Genomic DNA, 20353 nt, shown 5'->3' with positions numbered 1-20353 from the left:
CCTTCTCCTGGGATTCCCACAACAAATGAGCAGAGCTGGTTGAAAAATGGCCAAAAAAACAAAATTAAAAAAAAGCCATTGCCATTTTTTGCTGAAATTTTAACAATTTTGAAAAATACACCTCTACCCCGATATAACACTGTCCTCAGGAGCCAAACAATCTTACCGTGTTATAGGTGAAACCGTGTTATATTGAACTTGCTTTGATCCACCGGAGTGCGCAGCCCCGCCCCTCCGGAGCACTGCTTTACCGCGTTAGATCCGAATTCGTGTTATATCGGGTCGCGTCATATCGAGGTAGCGGTGTATTGACCCGCCCTAGAACCGAATTTTATAACTGCAAACAAAGAGAAGAATCCAAGTTTTCCTCCCCAACTCTGGATTCACGGGAAGTCTTTTGGGAGCCTATTTTAGATTGTAAGCTTCTCAAGGTAGAGACTGCCTTTATTGGTGTACATTGTATAGTGCCCCTCCCCCACAACGCTGGCACTAAACAGCCAATAAGAGCTGCCTTTGTGGGCTTGTTGTACTCTGGGGAAGTGCGCCTCTCTAGGGCAGTCAGACATAGCCGCTGTCCAGCTATTCCATGTGCTGTACCAGAAACTACGAACATTTTTGCCAAGTTTCAGAGCCCACCAGCTTGAAAGGGTTTAAGAAACTCACGTGTTGGAACTAAAATATTGTCATTCTTAGTACGGAGGAGTGCTGGAATCCTTTGAAGAGTGTTAGACTTTAATCTCTGTCCTTCTAACATCTTACGCATACCCTTCCAAAGTCCCTCAGAGGGCAAACATGCATTCAAAATAACAATATTCCAGTGAAATGGCTGGTCCAGATAACTCATGGTAGGCTAGTACCATTTGTCTCCAGTTCACACCCAGTCCAGCTCACCAGTGACCACATTTGTTACAATCTGATGGCTGTTCCTTGTGAGTGTGATATGGGTTTGAGGACTTGGATCACTGAGTCCAGTCCCCTGCTATCTCAGGCAACCCCATCATAAAATCCTGTTCATAAACTTATCAAGCTCCATTTTAAAACTAATTGGTTGTTTCCCTCCACTAGTCCTAGTGGGAACTGTTCCAGAACTTCACTCCTGTGATGGTTAGAAACCTTCTTCTAATTTCCAGTCTGGATTAGTTCATGGCCAGTTTATTTTTGTTCTTTGCCATTTGTTCTTGTGCCAACATTATCCTTCAGCTTAAGTAGCTTTTCTCCTTCAATGGTGTTTACTCCCTGGGTGTTTTTATAGAGACCAATCGTATCCCCACTCAGCCTTAATTTTGTTAGGCTAAATAAGACAAACTCTTTTAGTCTCTTCTCACAAGAGAGGCCCTCCAGTTCTCTAATCATTCTAGTAGCTCTTCTCTGTACCTAGTCCAGACTGAATTAAACGTTCTTGCACATAAGTGACCAGCATTGTACACAGTATTCCAGAAGAGGTCTTACCAAAATTAAGCGAGTGGGGCTGCACCCAGGTGCTGCTCAGATTTGGAGCTGTGGGGTCAAACCTGAGTGGGCAGAAGGGCGGCCAGCACTGCTGTTCATTACACTGTCATTGGGAGTGCCCAACGCTGATGACTTGACATCTCTGCCAATGATATGTGTCATGCATAACGTGTGTAAGGCTGAAGGTGCCACTGCAGGCTTGTGTTGTCTGTGTTGTAGAAGAGGGAAACTGCACAGAGAAATGAAGTTCTAGGCAAACTCAATTGAAGTAGTGGGATGAGAGTCAAGCATGCAAGAACTGGTTCCAGGCACTTGTCCAGCTGATATTTCATTCTGTCAGATTGGTACTGTCCCTTTAAGGAAATGAACGGAGAAAAACATAGTGTGTTTAATTAAGATTTAAACTTTGCTGGAGAAGTTGGGGGATGGAAAATGTGATTCACTCACAGTATCGGAGTATGGTAATTAATGTTAATAACATTAAATAATTTAAATGGATAGGCAATATTTTATATCATATTTCTCCGGCATTTTTACTGGTGGCACAATGGGTTTGTCCTCATATAATAGATTGCTATGTCAGGAAGATCTTATTTACTAAAAGGAAAAAAATGATGTGTGAACTTCTTTATGCTTTGTTTTAAAGACATTTCTTTACTTCTGTTTCACTAAGTAAAATCTGAGGCCTAAATCCCAAGTGAAGTGAGAGTGCAAACTGTGCACACACAATCGTATGTTTGCACAGATAAAACTAACCTTCATATGCATGCTGGGTAATTGCTCTAAAATGTACTTGTGTTCACCATTACCTGATTTGTGTGGCCAAACGTACTAATAGTATACACAAAGCAGGTGTACATCTGGGGTCAATTTTCACACCTCCAACCTCCACATAGATTCAGTTTTCCTACTGGGTCTGGTTTCATAACCTGTGCTGATACTGCAACCCACTTGGAGGGGATAGTGATGCATATCTTCAGTGGACAGCTTGGAGCTTGACATGTAATTTACATATAATTATTATAAAAACCTTAAACTCCGCTGTTCTTGTTTGCTTGATTGTGAGTGCACTCAGCTCTCTCCAAAACATAGAGGAAGACTTGGTCTGTGTTCTGAGTAGAGCTGCTTGAAAAATGTGCACCAAAATTTGTTTAATGGAAAAGGGCTTTTCAACGGAACAGACATTTTTGTTGAAAAATGTCCATTTTTGTCAAGACCGTTCAGGTTTTTGTAAAAAACAAACAAACCAACCCAAAAGCACAAAAATATTTGGATTTTTGGCAACTGAAAAACCAAAAATGGATGAGGAGTACTTGTGGCACTTTAGAGACTAACAAATTTATTTGAGCATAAGTTTTCATGGGCCAAAGCCCATATCCGAAGAAGTGGGCTGTAGCCCACGAAAGCTTATGCTCAAATAAATTTGTTAGTCTCTAAGGTGCCACAAGGACTCCTCGTTCTTTTTACTGATACAGACTAACATGACTACCACTCTGAAAAATGGATGAAAATTTTTTTAAACGAACATTTGGAAATGAAAATGAAACAAAAAAAAAATGTTTTTGTAAACAAATTTCATGGGGAGGTGGGTGGTAATTTCCTGAGTCGCTCTAGTCCTGGGGGGATTGAATCTAACTATTTTCGACATGTAACGGGTGGGATGATCAGAATTGTCACAAATTCTATTATGTGGCATCTACTTTATAGCACTGAGCTATTCCTAGAGATGATGACTTTGCATTGCTTTTTTTTTTTTGCCAGTGCACTTTTTGGTGGGGTAATTTTCTACAGTGAAAATGATGGTCATAGTTAAAACGAGACACGAGTTAGGAGACAGTGCTCGGTATATCTATGGTCGCTGGTGTGCCAGGTTGGCTACTTTTTTCCTTGCTGGCATAGCAGTAGGACTACAATCTGGATTTGCATTATTAAATTAGAGTTTATGGTTTGGGGTTGACTCTGAATCAGGGATAGGTTTGGGCTCAGGTTCAGATACGATGTACTAAAATCTCTTGAGCTGTTCTCATATGAGTTCTGTCATTTGGGGACAAAACCTTTTGAGCGTCTTATGGAGACTTATGGAGACTTCAACCACAAACAAAGCCAGCATTGGAGAATAGGACCCTTCTGGTTTTGTATGTTACCTGGAAACAAAAACCATAGGGCATGTTTAGGTCCAAAAGGATACAAGATAAAGTGTTCTAGTTTTGGCTAGTCTCTAGGGCCGTGCTGACTTGTGAAGCTGATGGATTGCTTTCAATGATAGGTGCATGTTGGGGAACCTGTTTCATTTTTTCCGGGCACCGAACACCCTGTTAAAATGGATTCTGGTAGATTTAAGAAACAATCTCAATGAGTTCTCCATATTTTTGCATACCTCTCTAAGTACTAAAATTGCGACATCTGAAGCCCCAGGGATAAAGTGACACTTGAGATTTAGCTCAACTGGAGCTACAAAGACAACAATATTCTCATTCCCAGCGAGCATGTAACTTAGCTATTAAGATAATGTTTTATTAGTTTGTTAGAGAGAGTTGATTAGTTAAAAATCAAGTTAGATATAAAACAAAAACAAACAAAATGAAGAAAGCCAAGAGTTTTTGTTTCGAATGCAATGCCATTGTAGAATTTACTGTACTAGTACATACAGAGGTTGATCCATTCCCTGGGTGCACATCCCTGGCAGTGGAAATTCACCATAAAGGACTGCTTAGGTGCTTGAAGTTAAGTACATGCTTAAGTACTTCGCTGGATCAAGGCCTAGGTAAGGAAAATAGTTAAGCATGTGTCTAACTTCAAGCATGCGAACAGTCCTGTTGAAACACATTGACATTAATAAGGTTACTCATGTGCTTGAAGTTATGCACATGCTGAAGAGTTTTGAAGGATCAGGACCTTAGGGCCTGATCTAATGTTCACTGAAGTCAATGGAAAGACTTCCATTGATTTGGATAGGCTTTGGATCAAACTCCTTATGAGTCTGGGTGATGTCTCCGGAACAGGCTTTAGGTGATGACGCTTACACCACTGCAGATGCTGCAGCTAATCTATAAGTGTGTAAAGGACTTGAGCTTCCAAGGTCATCAGTATGTCATCTGCCTGAAATCTCTCTTCCTCTTTTATGATCAGATAAAGGGGGAAGAGGGTGGAAAGGTGGCTCAGAATGGAAGAAGACATTGTCAGTCATATCCTTTGAGTGTGTCTGGGAAATGCACCTCAATAAAACGAATTAAATAAATATTCCACTTACAGATATAAGTGGGGTATGAACATCCCTGCAATGAAAAACATTGTAAATGTCTGACTTCCCTCCATATTGTCTTCATTATAAATTTCCAGTTCTCTCTCCTTTTGTTTAACAAAAGAGCTTATTTGTTGTGTACTACAATTTGCCTCATCCTTGTCAAATCAAATGTCCTATTTCCTCTATGCTTCCAGAAATGAAATTGTAGTAAGGCCCTTTTTTTTTTTTGAACAGCAAGATTAAAAGTTGTTTGAAGAATAATGTTTTCCTAAGTTTTAACTGACATTCAATTTTAATGACTTTTTAAACAAAGTAACTATTAACTGTGCATCATTTTATAGTTTCCTGATGTCTGACAGGTGTTTTTGCCCATGTGGGAAACAGATGCTAATAACATTTTCCCTAATAGCTTATAAATAATAAGCATTTAGCATTTTCCTTTGTATACTGCTCTGTCAATAGCCAATTTACTTTTCAGAAGCCACAACGTGTTCCTGTCAATCAGTTTTAGCCTCAGGCACTTTTTGGTGATTAGAAACCCCTTGGAGAGCCAAGAACTCCAAATTAGTTTTAAATAAAAAATAAGAATATTCATGCTGTTGAACATCTAAAGGTAAAAAAAAGAAATGATCTGGGTACATAAAAATCACTGGTGGGGTATTAATACTTCATAGAAACTGAGTGACCAGCTACTCTCTGGAGAAATGCAGTAGAGACGAGCACATGACACAAAGAAAATAATGAATGCAACTGAAAAAATACAAACTTTTTTTTAAAGGAGGAAATTAAGGGAATTTAGGTTTCAAACTAAAAACTTTCAACCACATTAGGGCTTTAACAACTTCTTATATTGAAAATATAATTAGCGGTAAATATAGCATAGCATTTCCTGTGTACCATGGGTTGTGGGTTGGTTTCCTTTGATTTTTTTGGATCTAGTTCTGACATTTTGCCTACTACATGAAAGGATTTCCAGAAAAGGAAAAATAAAATGACCGTCTCCTTGAGAAAAGAATAAATGCAGGCTTTGAAGAAGTTTGCAGTGTGAGGCACAAGGATCAGAAATAGGGAACAGAACAGGGAATTGCCCAGACAAGTGACAAACTTTACGGCTGTTCTTCTTTTACCAGTTTATTTTATGCAATAAAGCAGCTGGGTTTTCTACAATATTGGGAATGTCTGAGGGGTGTTTATTTTCTATCTACCTTGGGGGTTTATCCTGCCTTCCATAGTTGCAGTATCTGGGCAACTTTCCTGGAAAATCAAGAGCAATGACAAAGTCCCTAGTGGACTTCATAGAATCTCTCTGGCATTTCTCCCTTTTTGGGGAATGTAAGGGGGCTCACTCACTGCAGGAGTGCCTCCTTGTGATCAGGCACGGCGCAGTGGCTGTCTCCTTGTATGGCACCTCCTGCTGACGGTTGCTCTGTCACTGCGGTGGTCTCTCTTCTCGCAACTTGGCCCCCTGGTCAGGTCATGGTTTAGTCCAGCCCTTCAGGTAACAGAGAGTTGAATCAAGCTGTAGTCCAATGACCTTACAGCAGGTTGTCTATCTGTTTCTGGGCTCCACGGTCCTTACACCCCTTTCCTCAGCGACTTTCACCCCACCTTCCTCAGTGGCTGGTAGGGAAACTCAGGCTCTCCCTCTGCTCTGGGTGCCAGACCAGGAATCCTGTATCTGGCTATGAACGTTTACTCCCTCAGCCTCTTTGCTGCCTCTCTGGACCATTTCCTACCTCTTCTATCTCCCAGTGAGTGACCGCAGATTCTCTCCCTGCAGACCCTGCTGCTACAAACTTCCTGGCTTTATAATCTCTGCCCAGCCCCTACTGAGCTGGGCTTCATTATTAGTTAAGCCCAACTTTCTCTCTCGCAGGTGCTGCCATGCATGTTAATTGGCCTCTCAGGCCCACATTAATCCTGTCAGGGCCTGTGTGGGGTATACACCCCATGACAAGGAAACAACTCTGCTTGGGATATGTTCTAAAGGCAAGCCTCCTGCATACCTTTTGGTTAATTTCACCGTCACCTAATGATCTCAACATTGCCAAACTTTTGGCATAAGACATAAGAGAGATACAGTTCCATTTCCCCTGCGGATGGTGGAGAACTTTAAAAGGACAGATCCTCAGCTTAGTGAGACAAGGTGGGGGAGGTAATATCTTTTATTGGACCAACTTATGTTGGTGAGAGAGACAAGCTTTCAAGCTTACACAGAGCTCTTCTTCAGGCCTGGGAAACATACCCAGAGAGTGTCACAGCTAAATACAAGCTGGAATAGATTGTTTAGCATAAGTAGTTAATATGTATTTCAAGGGACCATTTAAGGAGAAATGACCTGTTAACACCCCTCCAGTCATAGGGGGGAAAGGAAGGGAGAGGAAGAATTGGCAGCTGGGGGTGGGGGTTGTTAATAGGGTGACCAGATGAGGGGAAGAAAATATCGGGACACATGGCAGGGGGGGAGGGTGCCTGCTGGCAGAGCAAAAAACAACAACAACAAAACCGAGTTCTGCCGGCTCTAGTCCAGTCTCTCTATTCAGTCCATGATTTTTAGTGTCTAGCAAAGTTATGAATTTAAGCTCCCAGACTCATCTTTTGAAGGTGTTGTGCAGATTTCCTTGGAGAATGAGGACTAAGAGGTCAGATATAGAGCGATAATTTTGTGAAAAGTGTTCAACTGTAATGACTACTTTAACAAGGCCAACCAACAACTCTCCGACACCACCTACCGTAAATAACTCAGAGAAGACTTCACACCACAATTTACCCAGGAATTTAAGGATATCATCAAATCCTTCCCCCAAACAACTCCAAGAGAAACTCTACAAACTCATCCCCCAAGAACCCACCACTGGAACCTTCTACATGCTTCTCGAGATATACAAACAAGGGAACTCAGGTAGACACATCATATGCGATGGCACTCTTATTGTAGGAGTCTGGGGACTTATAGAAACCAACCTCAAACCACTCACCACACAAGGGGCCAGTTTCCTTCTGGATACAAACAATTTCCTCCCAAAACTCTGCAACATCTATAAACTCCCTCAGAACATTATCCTTGCCATGAAGGATGTCACTTCCCTATACATCAACATCTCTCACAATGTCGGCATCGCTGCCTGCCTCAAATATTTACAAGACAACGGACAACACTCAGATATCCACCCCAAACACATTGCCAAACTCATCCATTTGATCCTCAACCATAACAGTTTTACATTCAGCAACAAACACTTTGTCCAAACCATGGATACTGGGATGGCTCCCCAACCTCTTCATGGGCTGTCTTGAGGAAGAATTTCTGAACAAATGTACCACAAAACCATAAGCGAGACAAGGGGGGTGATATATCTCAGATAAATTAATGATATTTTCATCCTCTGGACAGACAACCTGAACTCCTTCATAGATTTCCACCACAACTTCAACAACCACCACCCAGCCATTATAATCTCTCCAGAACACTCCCAGCCATTATAATCTCTCCAGAACACTCCCACACTAGCATCAACTTCTTGGATACCACGCTCAGCTTCAACAATAGAACCTTACAGACAACTTATATACAAGAAGCCAACAGATCACTACAGTGGGCTTTCTAACAGATCACCGGAAAGCATGAGGATAAACCCACCTTGCAATGGGGAGTGGTACTTCTGCTTTTGTTTGTTTACAAGAAATTTGATATAGTCACATGTCACTTTTGGGGGGGTTACTTTTCCTTAACCTGCACACATTTGTTGGCAGCCTTCTCCCACTGCATTAAGACCTCCACCAAACAAACAAACCAACCCACCCCAAACACTTTGTTATCTTAGAAGATAAGATCTTCCAGGTGTGAATAAGATTCAGGTAGGTCAGGTTTTTTTTCCCCCTCTTGATAACTTTGCCAGTCTTAAAAGGACAGGGATGTTCTTCCGATATACACACATATTTCATATGACTCCCTCTTGCATGTCAAAGCAACACAATGGCATAAAGGCATCAGAATAAGAATGGCAAGCTATTACAATGTATTTTATCCCAATTCTTGACATCACCTGGTTATGTTACCGTCCTCTCAGTTGCTGTTTTTGGCTTACTACATACACCAAATGGTAAACTGCCTCACCATAACTACTTTGTTAGTTTTTCCTCTATGAGCAGTTGGGTTGAAACATATGCCATTATGTCTAATGTCCCCAGTTAAAACCCCTGTCACATCACTAAATATTTTAGCAAATAACATTTTTTTTTAAACATGCGGCCAGATGTCCACGTTGACATAGTGCTTAAGGCGTTTGACTGATAAAGAGCCAGGGCCCTTGGTAAATGGGGATTTAAAAACATGTCCTGAGGCAACTGTGTGATATTAAAAACATCCTGGGCTCTTTTGTATGGAGATTTGCATACGTTGAGGTTTTAAAGAGAGTGTCCATCTGTCACTGAGCATTCTCCCAATACAACAAAGCATTGATAAATATTTTGAACCACAGTCACTTTTTCAGCAGGCACCAGCCATGAAGCAGGATGGTTTCAGCTGGGATATCCATGCTTTGTGCAATAAAAGGAGCTGCAGTTACACTTGAGTTGGAAGCAATGTTTAATATTTATGAGGATGGCAGCCCGGTACAATTAGACAACGCAGCCCGGCCCTTGAGTGATTTTATGGAAAGTCTCCATCACCTACAGTGAGAACTAAAGCTTTTGTTTCAGAAAGTCTAGTCGTAAGGTATAGTGCTATACACTGTTTATGTCTCATCAACAGTTGCACACGTTTTAAATATACGTGACAATGGGCCTGATCCAACACTTACTGAAGCCAGTGGAAAGACTTCTGTTGGCCTTATGGGGTTTGGATTAGACTCAACGTATTTAAAATATTGCAGAAACGAACAAAATTCACCATTCTTATTGTATGAGTCAGACAGAAAGGGCCAAGCTCCTGGCTGGTGTAGCCCCAAAGAAGTCAATTACATTAGGGATTAATCTGGTCCTGTGTATTTAACATTGAATATTGTTCTCAGGCTCTACCCAAGACATAGATGGGCACCAAGCAGCAGCAGGGGATACTGAACAGGGTGTGTTCATTATTACAGGGTCCGATGTGCGAGGCAATTTACAGAAGAAAAGAGAAAGATCTGGTCTGTACCCTGAAGAGCTTGCAGTCTAGCGTTAGACATGATAGATTAACGTGTAGAGCTAGTCAAAACATTTCCATAAAATACATTTTTCTCAGTGGAAACATTCCCGAAAAAAATCTGAGTTTGTAGAAAAACGTCAATTTTTGATATTTTGCTGGGGGAAAAAAAATCGACAAAAATGATTTTTTGGTTGTTTTTAAAGGAAAAAAATTGTGGGGTGGAGATGAGAAAATCATTTCCTGGCCAGCTCTAGTAACAAACGATCAGGAAAGGTTGGGTGAAGAAGGGCAAAAGTTACTGCATTACAATTATGGATTTCGAGAGAGAAGGTTGGTCGAATCAAAGATTTTACCTCTCCCACCTTGTCTCTAATATCCTGGGACCAACTCGGCTACAACCACACTGCATACAGTTATGGATTTATCAATTATCTCACTGGATTTCCACTCCATCCACTCCAAATTCTGACTTAATCTGGATCCAGTTCTGGACACTATCTCTTTGGCCTCTCTCTTCTTTTCAGGGATGCCATAAAACAGGTGATTGCCTCTTGGAGGTAGTGCTTATTGCCAATTACTCAGTATTACTTCTGTAGGACTGGTTCTAATGATGCAGTAAACTTCCTGGTGTTGATGGTAACAAGATACCATGTACCATACATATACTATAGAGATGCATTATGAAGATCCTACAGTGTTACGGTATACATTTCAGTGACTGGATATAAATCTTTATTAAAAAAAGAGGGATCTCTTGGGGCATTTCTGTAAGTGCTATGCTCTGATAAGATATCATGATGGAACTATTGCTTTGTTAAACATCTGCAGAAAAGAATGTTTCAAAGGGGTAAAAAGGCAGACAAAAATAAAATAATGTCTTTTCTCTCATTTGTAGAATACACACATTCAATAGGAAAACAATGCTTATTTTTCCAACAAGGAGGGTGTACATGTTTATGCAGGTTCAGGCAGAAGTACGTTAGGTGCAAAAATATGGCCAGCTCTAGTAAATTTTCCTCTATACCATAGTGAAGTTCTGGAACAGCCTTCCAAGGGGAGCAGCAGGGGCAAAAGACATATCTGGCTTCAAGACTAAGCTTGATAAGTTTATGGAGGGGATGGTATGATGGGATAGCGTAATTTTGGCAATTAATTGATCTTTGACTATTAGCGGTAAATATGCCCAATGGCCTGTGATGGGATGTTAGATGGGGTGGGATCTGAGTTACTACAGATAATTCTTTCCTGGGTGTCTGGCTGGTGAGTCTTGCCCATATGTTCAGGGTTTAGCTGATCGCCATATTTGGGGTCAGGAAGTAATTTTTCTCCAGGGCAGATTGGCAGAGGCCCTGGGGTTTTTTCGCCTTCCTCTGCAGTGTAGGGCATGGGTCACTTGCTGGAGGATTCTCTGCACCTTGAAGTCTTTAAACCATGACTTGAGGACTTAAGTAGCTCAGACATAGGTTAGGGGGTTGATATAGGAGTGGGTGGGTGAGATTCTGTGGCCTGCGTTGTGCAGGAGGTCAGACTAGACGATCATAATGGTCCCTTCTGACCTTAAAGTCTATGACTCTATGATATGTGTTCCTATAGGCTGTTTTGGGAAAGCTGCATGAGTGACCAGTGCTCAGTTCTTCATTTTGCCGCTGTGTAATTTTCTGCTGCTGACCTGATATCAGCCTTTCATTGCATGGAACAAAAAAGACCAGTTTGATGACCTCTGGAAACCCTCCCTGAATTATACTGGGACAAGAAACCTAAATGTAAGGCTCACAAATAAAACGAGTGCAGACAATGAAGGAGAATTGTGGCTTTAAACATAGTAAAGATACAATAAAAGAATTTATATTTTCCATATTTTTATCCATTTTGTTTATTCATGTGACTTTTATTCCTTTTGTTCAGAGGGGTTGTATATATACACATTTCATCATAATATTACAATAAAAGCAAAAAGATGTTCAGTATAAATATATGAAAAATAAAGAAAACAAAGTACCTCTGTGCTTTATTTGATTTCCTTGTTCCAGGGCTGTAAAAACCCAATTGGGCAGCACCTGTTAATTTTAACGATCTACTCATGTGAGTAAGGGATGCAGGACTGGGCCCAATGCTGATCTAAAATACTGACTACTGTAGGGATGTCCTATGTCAAGCTGTTGTTTGTGATTATGGAGAAAGGGCACAACAAACTCAAATGAGCCAGCGCCTCACCTCAGGAAGACAAAATAGCTATGTTGATTTATACTGACTCAGCAATGTTCTGTGGTGGGTTAGGCTAAGTCTCATTGAAACCGGGGGGTATAGCCTCTTATTCATAGATTCATAGATTCATAGATTCTAGGACTGGAAGGGACCTCGAGAGGTCATCGAGTCCAGTCCCCTGCCCGCATGGCAGGACCAAATACTGCCTAGACCATCCCTAGTAGACATTTATCTAACCTACCCTTAAATATCTCCAGAGACGGAGATTCCACAACCTCCCTAGGCAATTTATCTTCATTTAAGAATCAGTTAAGCTCCTTTATGGAACCAAATGGTTGAAAAAATTGTGGACTCCACACCACAGACAGGCACATGGGACCCCAGGCATCTCTGTATCACACCCAACACTGTGTTGCAATAATATTTGTACAAAATATGCCTTGTGAGGCCTCATATGAAAGCTCATAATATCATTGTAAAATCAATGTGTTAACCTTATAGGTAAAGTTATGAGTGCCCTCTATGATGTTCCCAGACCAGTGGTTTTCAACCTTTTTTCATTTGTGGACCCTTAAAAATTTTCAAATGGAGGTGTGGACCCCTTTGGAAATCTTAGACGTAGTCTGTGGAGTCCAGGGGTCCACGGACCACAGGTTGAAAACCATTGTTCTATGGTAATGACAACCTTTCAGGGATTCCTTAGACATAGGGTATGTCTACACTGCCCGCCGGATCGGCAGACAGCGATCGATCCAGCAGGGGTCGATTTATCACCTCTAGTCTAGACACGATAAATCGACCCCTGAGCGCTCTCCCATCGACTCCTGTACTCCACTGCCGTGAGAGGCAGAGGCAGAGTTGACGGGGGAGCGGCAGCAGTTGACTCACCGCAGTGAAGACACCGCAGTGAGTAGGTCTAAGTACGTCGACTTCAGCTATGTTATTCACGTAGCTGAAGTTGCATAACTTAGATCGATCCCCGCCCCAGTGTAGACCAGACCATAGTCTGCGGATCCCCAGAGGTCTGCAGACCACAGGTTGAAAACCACTGTCACAGAACATGTTTAAGACAAAGTAGCCTAGGTAAAGGTCTGTGGATTTACCTCTATTTACATATTAACAGTAAACAAAGCTATTGGGTCATAACCAGCTGGGGGTTATTCTGTTCCTGAACTTGAGAGACAGAGAACTAACATGTTCCTGCACCATAGAGAGATACAGGAGACTGAGTCCCCAGCAGCCTTCCAGACCTGTAAGACAAAGGCATTCCTTTTTGTGAATATAAGGAACAGAGAGAGACTCCTTTACCCTTCACCTAGAAGACAAAGAAACCAAGTGATCAGAGCTCCCTGGTGAGTCCTGCCCAGACTGGCCAGTAAAAAGCTGGAAAGGAGACAGTGGGTGAGAGAAAACATCTTGAACAAAGACTGTATCTTGCTAGATCAAGTTTTACACTTTTATTTGCTTGTAACCATCTCTGCCTTTATCTCTTTTACTTGGTATCACTTAATACATGCTCTTCTAATAATAACCTTGTTTCACCTTTACTAGAAACCAATGCAGTGTTGTGTTTGAAGGGAAGGGTGTATTTACCCCAGTTTAATTAAGAAGTTGTGATGTACTGTACTTTAACAAACCAGCGAACTCAATATCTTCTGTGAACGTACAATGGTAGGGGCGGTGTGTTGCAGAGAAACATCTCTGAGGAGCTTGGGGACGGGAGTTCACTGATTGTTACCTGCTCGGCAAGGTTTGGGCCAGGAGAACTTTGAGGAGTTTGCTTATTAGGAAGACAGACTGGTGTGGCAGGGAGCGGACACACAGTCTAATTGCCAGCAAAACTCACTCTTGCTAAGGCAGAGAGTTAACACAGTTTCTCAGAGCTCTGGCTATCACGTGACTGCCCAAAACAAAGGAAGATGCAAAGCATGTGTGTGCGTGAGGGCTCCACTAGCTACTGTTTGTGATGGTGTGTGTGTCTGTGAAGGAGACGCAGAATGATCCGAGAAAGTGAGATAGAAGACAGCAAGAAAAAGCCAAAGACACAGTCAGAACAAATATTGGGAAGAGAGCTAAGAGAGAGCTTTTGGGCTAAGTGCTGGCTGAAAGGGGGTTGGAACTGTGAGCAAAGATACTATCTCTTATTGTTTGATTCCTCCTGACTCCATCACCAATTTGTCCTCCTAACGGAAACAACCTGGAAGACTCTGCTAACCACTCAGGTAAAAAGGGGCAACAATACCATAGAAATAAAGGACCAAATCCTGCTCATTTTACTCACCTGAACAAAGTCAACTGGAGTAATCATGTAAGTAAAGTAAGCCAGGGTGAGGACAAAGAATGGGACAATGTTTTGTTGTGTAATTTCAAATAGGAGTTCCAAATTGTATCTGTCTTGCAGTTGTTACACACAAAATTCCCAGTGACTTCAAGAGGAGTTACATGTTCAAATAGTGGCTGGATTTGATCTAGAAGTATCTCAGAAAAATGAGTTAAATCTAAATCCTGACTCTTCACGGCTTACTTAGTGCCAACCATCTAATTTATGTAAACTGGTCATTAGAGCTGAATTAAAACCTACAATTAGCCATCCAGGAGTGCATGGCTGTAATTCAGACCGATGTGCCACTTAAAAATATTTACATAATGCTCCCAGAATAACTAGCACCCCTACAGGCAACAGTTACAGAAATAAAGCCACGTCTTCAAGGAATCTCTGCGAGTCATGCCACTAACTGCAGAAACCAAAAAGTAGGCTAAACCAGCGACAATTGCCATGCACCCAAATCAGATGAAAAGTACAATCAGGGCCAAAGTTTTCAAACCATTGCAGCCATAGTGATAACCCTTTGGATAAAAATGTGTCAAGACCTGAGAATTAAATGCCAAAGGGAATTTTAGAGAGACAAGGTGGGTGAGGTAATATCTTTTATTGGACCAACTTCTGAATTTTGGAATGTATTCCCATTATATCTTAGATTGTAAGCTCTTTGGGGCAGGACTATCTTTTTGTTCGATGTTTATACAGTGCTTAGCACAATGAGGTCCTGCTCTGTGACTGGGCCTCCTAGATACTATAATACCAATAACATTAATAATAATAATAAATAATTCTCCTTCTCTCAACGGACGTAAAGAAGACAACATTTCAGTGCGTTTGTTAGCCACGTTTGCACAACGTGAAACATTTTGAATAGTCCAGGCCACCTGCACTGCTCACTGCCTTAGTGTGGAAGTCTTATAAAAATGTTATCTGGTTTCCAGGCAGAAAGGAAAAAATCTTTTGTTGACTTGGAAAAAGTAGACGCCAAAACAATGGAAAATTAGAATCTTCTTTGTGCTTTACAAACGTTCTGGGGGGCGATCCTTCTCTAAGCAGTTGGTTTGAGTGTGGGAGGGTTCGTGGGGAGAATTCTTCCCCCAGGCAATGGAGTGGCAGCGGAACTGCTCTGCCAGTGCAGATATAGCCTTATGGCTCCAGTAGTTTTTGAGGCTCTTGCATTTGCTAGTTGGGATCATTGTGGATAGTTCTCTGAAACAGGGCTGGCCTTTGGGAAAATGGCACCCTGGGCGAACTTGTATTTTGGCGCCCCCCCATCACTCCTGGCCCCCACGGGCTCCCTGGGCTTCTCCCTCGCCCACCTCTGGGCCCTGTGGCCTCCCCCAGTGTTTAGTTGGCATTGAAAGAGATGCCAGAGCTCAGCCCTGGCACAAATTAAGCACTGGCAGGGCGGCCTGATACTGGCGGGTGCTGGCTGGGCATCCAGCTCTGAAGGCAATATCACTGCCAGCAGCGGCAGCGCAGAAGTAAGGGTGGCCTGGTATATGGTATATTGCCACCCTTCTGCGCTGCTGCTGTGACTTGTGGTACCTGATGCTCGGCTCACGGCGGGTTTCGCGCTGTCACACATGGGCTACATCTTGCCAGAGCCCACGGCCCTCCTGCAGCCCTCTGCCCACTCCTGGCTCATCTGGGCGCCATTTCAGGTTTTGGGGGACTGGGAGGAAACTTTAGCCATGATTCCAGGGAGTATTTAGGCACCTGAAAACTCTAGGGTTTTTGCAGATAATAACTTAGGGATTAGCTGACAGGAGCACTGTATCTAGTTGTTATATAAAGAAAGAAAAAATATATACAAGCTCCAATTAAAGCCACGTTGAAAGTTTATATGTAAATTTAGAACAATTAGGAGATAATACAGCAAGATATTCCCAATCTCGAGCCTTGAGGTATCAGTTCTGGAGCTTTAACTCAGATCTGAGAAACACACATCTGATACTTTGTACACTGTCTTTAGCAGAGATAAATAAAAAGTAATAAAATCTGCTTACTTTCTCTAACAGACACACTCTGTTACTGCCATTATCGGCTCTATTTTAGTCAATTGTTTTTCACTAAAAACATAATTTTAACACACGTGATTAAGGTTTGTTTTCTTTTATTAAGAAAGGGAATTTTTTTTCTAATTATTTTGGCATTTATGTTTACCGATTACAATCATGTATGTGACTCACTAACATTTGACTCCATCGTTGCTCTTGGTATCAGAGTTGGAACTGCATTTATTTTCATGCAAATTTTAAGTTATTTTATAGATATAATTAAAAAATACAATTTGAAAATAAGCGACCTGCACAATGTCTAAAGCTATGTGTTTAGCTAATGGCTTTTTAAACTGGCACTGCTAAGGTTAGTACAAGCTAAAGTTACATTCTAGGATGGGATGAGCAAACTACGGCCCAGGGGCCGCATCCGGCCCTTCAGATGTTCTAGTCGAGCCCTCGAGCTCCCGCCGGGTCTGGGGCTTGCCCTGCTCTGGCGCTCCAGTCGTGGAGCGGAGTCGGGGGCTTGTCCTCTCTGTGCGTGCTGTGGCCTCCCGCACCCTGAACTCCTCATTTCTGGTCCTACCCCAGAACCCACACCCCCAGCCGGAGCCCTTCCTCACTCCCGCACCCCAACCCACAATTTCATGAGCATTCATGGCCCACCATACAACTTCCATACCCAGATGTAGCCCTCGGGCCAAAAAGTTTCTAGGAGGATGCTATTATTTGATTGTACCCCTTTAAATAATGAACGACAAAGCACAATATGATAATAAAAGTAATAATGATAATTAACCCAGCCAGGACAGGTTAGGCATTTTAGAACTCACTACTCAAAGCATTAAATGTAAGCATAAGAGAGAAATAAAATTATGAAATGCACAGACCAATCAAAAAACTAAAATAACAGCACTTTGAAAGAATACAATTATAGAGAATATATGTGCATTGCAGGAAGTACCAACAGCAATATAAGTATGTGTTGGGGACTGAGTGTGAAAAAGACAGCGTGTGTGAGCTGGGTGTGTGTGTGAGAGACCGCACGCTGCCCCTTTAAGAGAGCAGCGCTCACCAGCCTGAAGGAAAGTGCCTTCAGACACAGCAGCAGCTGCTAGCAGCTCCGTCCCACTCTTTTTACTTTACCAAATTACAAAATTTTATTTTCACATGTACATTTAATCTCCCCACCATTTCCATTTGTCTGACCACCACCTCTACTATGCCTAGGGTGACCAGATGTCCCGTTTTTAAAGGGACAGTCCTGTTTTTGGGGACTTTTTCTTATATAGCGGCCTATTACTTCCCACCCTCGTCCCATTTTTTCACAGTTGCTATCTGGTCACCCTAACTATGTCTTATCAAAACATTCCATACATATTTAAAATGAAGCAAAGGGTGGAGTTCTGTCTTTAAAAATTAAACAAGCATTTTGGACAACACATTCTTGGCAAAGTATTCTGGAGACGTTTATCAGACGCAGTAAGGAAAGTTCTTTCAGCATATATAAAAAGGACAGCCAAATATTAATGGGTATAGAAATAAGACTGCACATTTTAATGAATGGTTTAAACTGTTTTCTTTCTTCCAGAGTCTGTCTCCACTGCCAGAGAGCTTGAATAACCTTCTGATCCTGTGTCCTGAAACAATTCTTAACATCGTTGACAAATTTGGCTTCGACTTTAGGAAGGGGCAGAACCCTTTTCTATGGTTGCCTGCATCTTCGCTTTAATCTCCTTTAGTGAAAGGGGTACTTTTTGGTGATTTTGGACTTTGTGGTTTATTTTCCTTTTTATTAGATGCCGGAGTTTTTGATTTAGACACCAGTGTGGACGTCTTAGACTCTTTTCCATTCTTCTTTGATTTCGGAGTATTTTTTGATGACAAATCCTGGGCAGGTTTCTTCATTGGAATCTTCTTTTCTTCCTCTTCATCAAAATCATCCTCATCCTCATTGTCATCATCTTCATCCTCGTCATCGTCTAGCAATTTTGCTTTTTTCTGTGGAGTTTTAGCTGCTGTTCTGCTTGCTGGTCTCTTTGCTGAAGTGTTTAATATCTTCATGTCATCTTCAGACTCTGGTTCTTCCTCTAATGCTACAAAATGCTGGAAACTGACATGATCGGGCCCTGAATCACATTTCAACCTCAAAACGAAGGGAGGTGTAATCTCGAAGCCACCTAAAGAAACCGTAGGCTGTACTGACATTTTCAAAGATGCCTGTGTGACTTCAGTAGGGTTCCCTTCATAGTCCAATGCCTCTGCTTCTATAACGTGTAATCGTCTTTGGCACCAGCACCCAAACTGACTGTTCTCAGTGACAACTGGTGTTCATTTTCCTCATCATGCACCTTGAAGATACTCCTTATCTGCCTTTAGTTCACAACTGAAGAGGAAGGTCTGGAGGTGCAGGGGACCCATGCTCTCCATGTCCATGCTGTCCTCCACAGTCTTGGGCCTGCTCCTTGGATGGAATCGCACTCTTGGGGAGCCCTGTCCCCAGCTCCACCCCTGCACTGCGGCGATGGGGTACATGGGTGGGGGAGGAGGGCAGGGGTAGGGTGACCAGATGTCCCGATTTTATAGGGACAGTACCAATATTCGGGGCTTTGTCTTATACGGGCGCCTATTACTCCCCACTCCCATCCTGATTTTTCACACTTGCTGTCTGGTCACCCTAGGCAGGGGACACCCGGACATCAGCACCCCTTCCTGTCCCCTACAGTAAACAGGCACCCCCCAGGAGCAGCTGGCTAGGGGCGGCTCCCAGGCAAGGGGCAGGAGCTGTGGGCCTGCAGAGGCCAGCAGAACAGAATGGGAGGGGCACCACTGCTCCAGAGGCGCCCCGTTTATAACAGCACCCCCAGCCTTCGCCCAGTTTGCCTGTGCTTAAGGCTGGCCCTGCTCTGAAAACATCAGCTCAATGTATAGTGGCAGTCAAAAAAGCTAACAGAGTGCTAGGAACCATTAGGAAGGGGATAGATAATAAGACAGAAAATCTCATAATGCCACTATATAAAGCCATGGTAGCCTACACCTTGAATAGCGTGTGCAGTTCTGGCCACCCCATATCAAAAAAGATGTATTAGAATTGGAAAAAGTACAGCGAAGGGCAACAAAAATGATTAGGGGTATGGAACAACTTCCATGGGAGATTAAAAAGACTGGGACTGTTCATCTTAGAAAAGTGACAACAATTATGGGGGATATGATAGAGGTCTATAAAATCATGAATGGTGTGGGGGAAATGAATAAGTGTTATTTACCCCTTCACATGACACATGAACCGGGGGTCACACAATGAAATTAATAGGTAGGAGATTTAAAACCAACATAATGAAGTACTTCTTCACATGACACACAGTCAACCGTGGAACTCCTTGCCAGTGGATGTTGTGAAGGCCAAAAGTATAACTGGGTTAAAAAAGAATTAGGTAAGTTCATGGAGGATAGGTCCATCAATAGCTGCTAGCCAAGATGGTTGGGGTCGCACTCTGATGCTCTGGGTGTCCCTAAGCCAGAGGTGCTACTTGCATGTGCAAATTAGACATGCAATTGAAAGCTTAACTTGTTTAAAAATCAGGCCTGTATACCTTTTTGTGTTTAATTTTCACCTTTTGAGCTCCAGATTAAATAACAAGATGCAAAGTTATTTTACTCATTTTCCTTTCTCTCAAAAGCTTTCTCTTTAGCTGTATTCACTTTGTATTTTAGTTTGATTTGTCAGTGAGGATTCTTTATAATTTCTTTATTTTAACAGACTTATTTTCATTTTTTCAGTGATTGCCTGAAAACTTTCTGAAATTTGATATACTTTCATTTTTAAATGAAAGTAGTTTAATCCAAACGTCATTCATCTCCTGATCTAAGAATTTAGAATATTCTAGCAGTGGGTTTGCTTTGTTTCAGGACAATGGAAGCTACAAAAAATACCGCAGACAAATTTTATTATTGCAGCTTTTATATGGGACATGAAATGTGCACTAGTTTAATATAAAGTCATT

The 20353-nt window shown here is 42.0% G+C and overlaps 1 pseudogene; it reads right to left on the bottom strand.

The window, feature by feature from the left end:
- Nucleotides 1-17706: 17706 nt before the first annotated feature.
- Nucleotides 17707-18884, bottom strand: LOC128846705 (nucleophosmin-like; annotated as a pseudogene).
- Nucleotides 18885-20353: the final 1469 nt, after the last annotated feature.

This window comes from Malaclemys terrapin, chromosome 12 (assembly GCF_027887155.1).
Source record: "Malaclemys terrapin pileata isolate rMalTer1 chromosome 12, rMalTer1.hap1, whole genome shotgun sequence".
Classification (NCBI taxonomy): Eukaryota; Metazoa; Chordata; order Testudines; family Emydidae; genus Malaclemys; species Malaclemys terrapin.
Note: the sequence above shows the minus strand (reverse complement) of the source record. Positions and strands in the feature narration are given on the sequence as shown.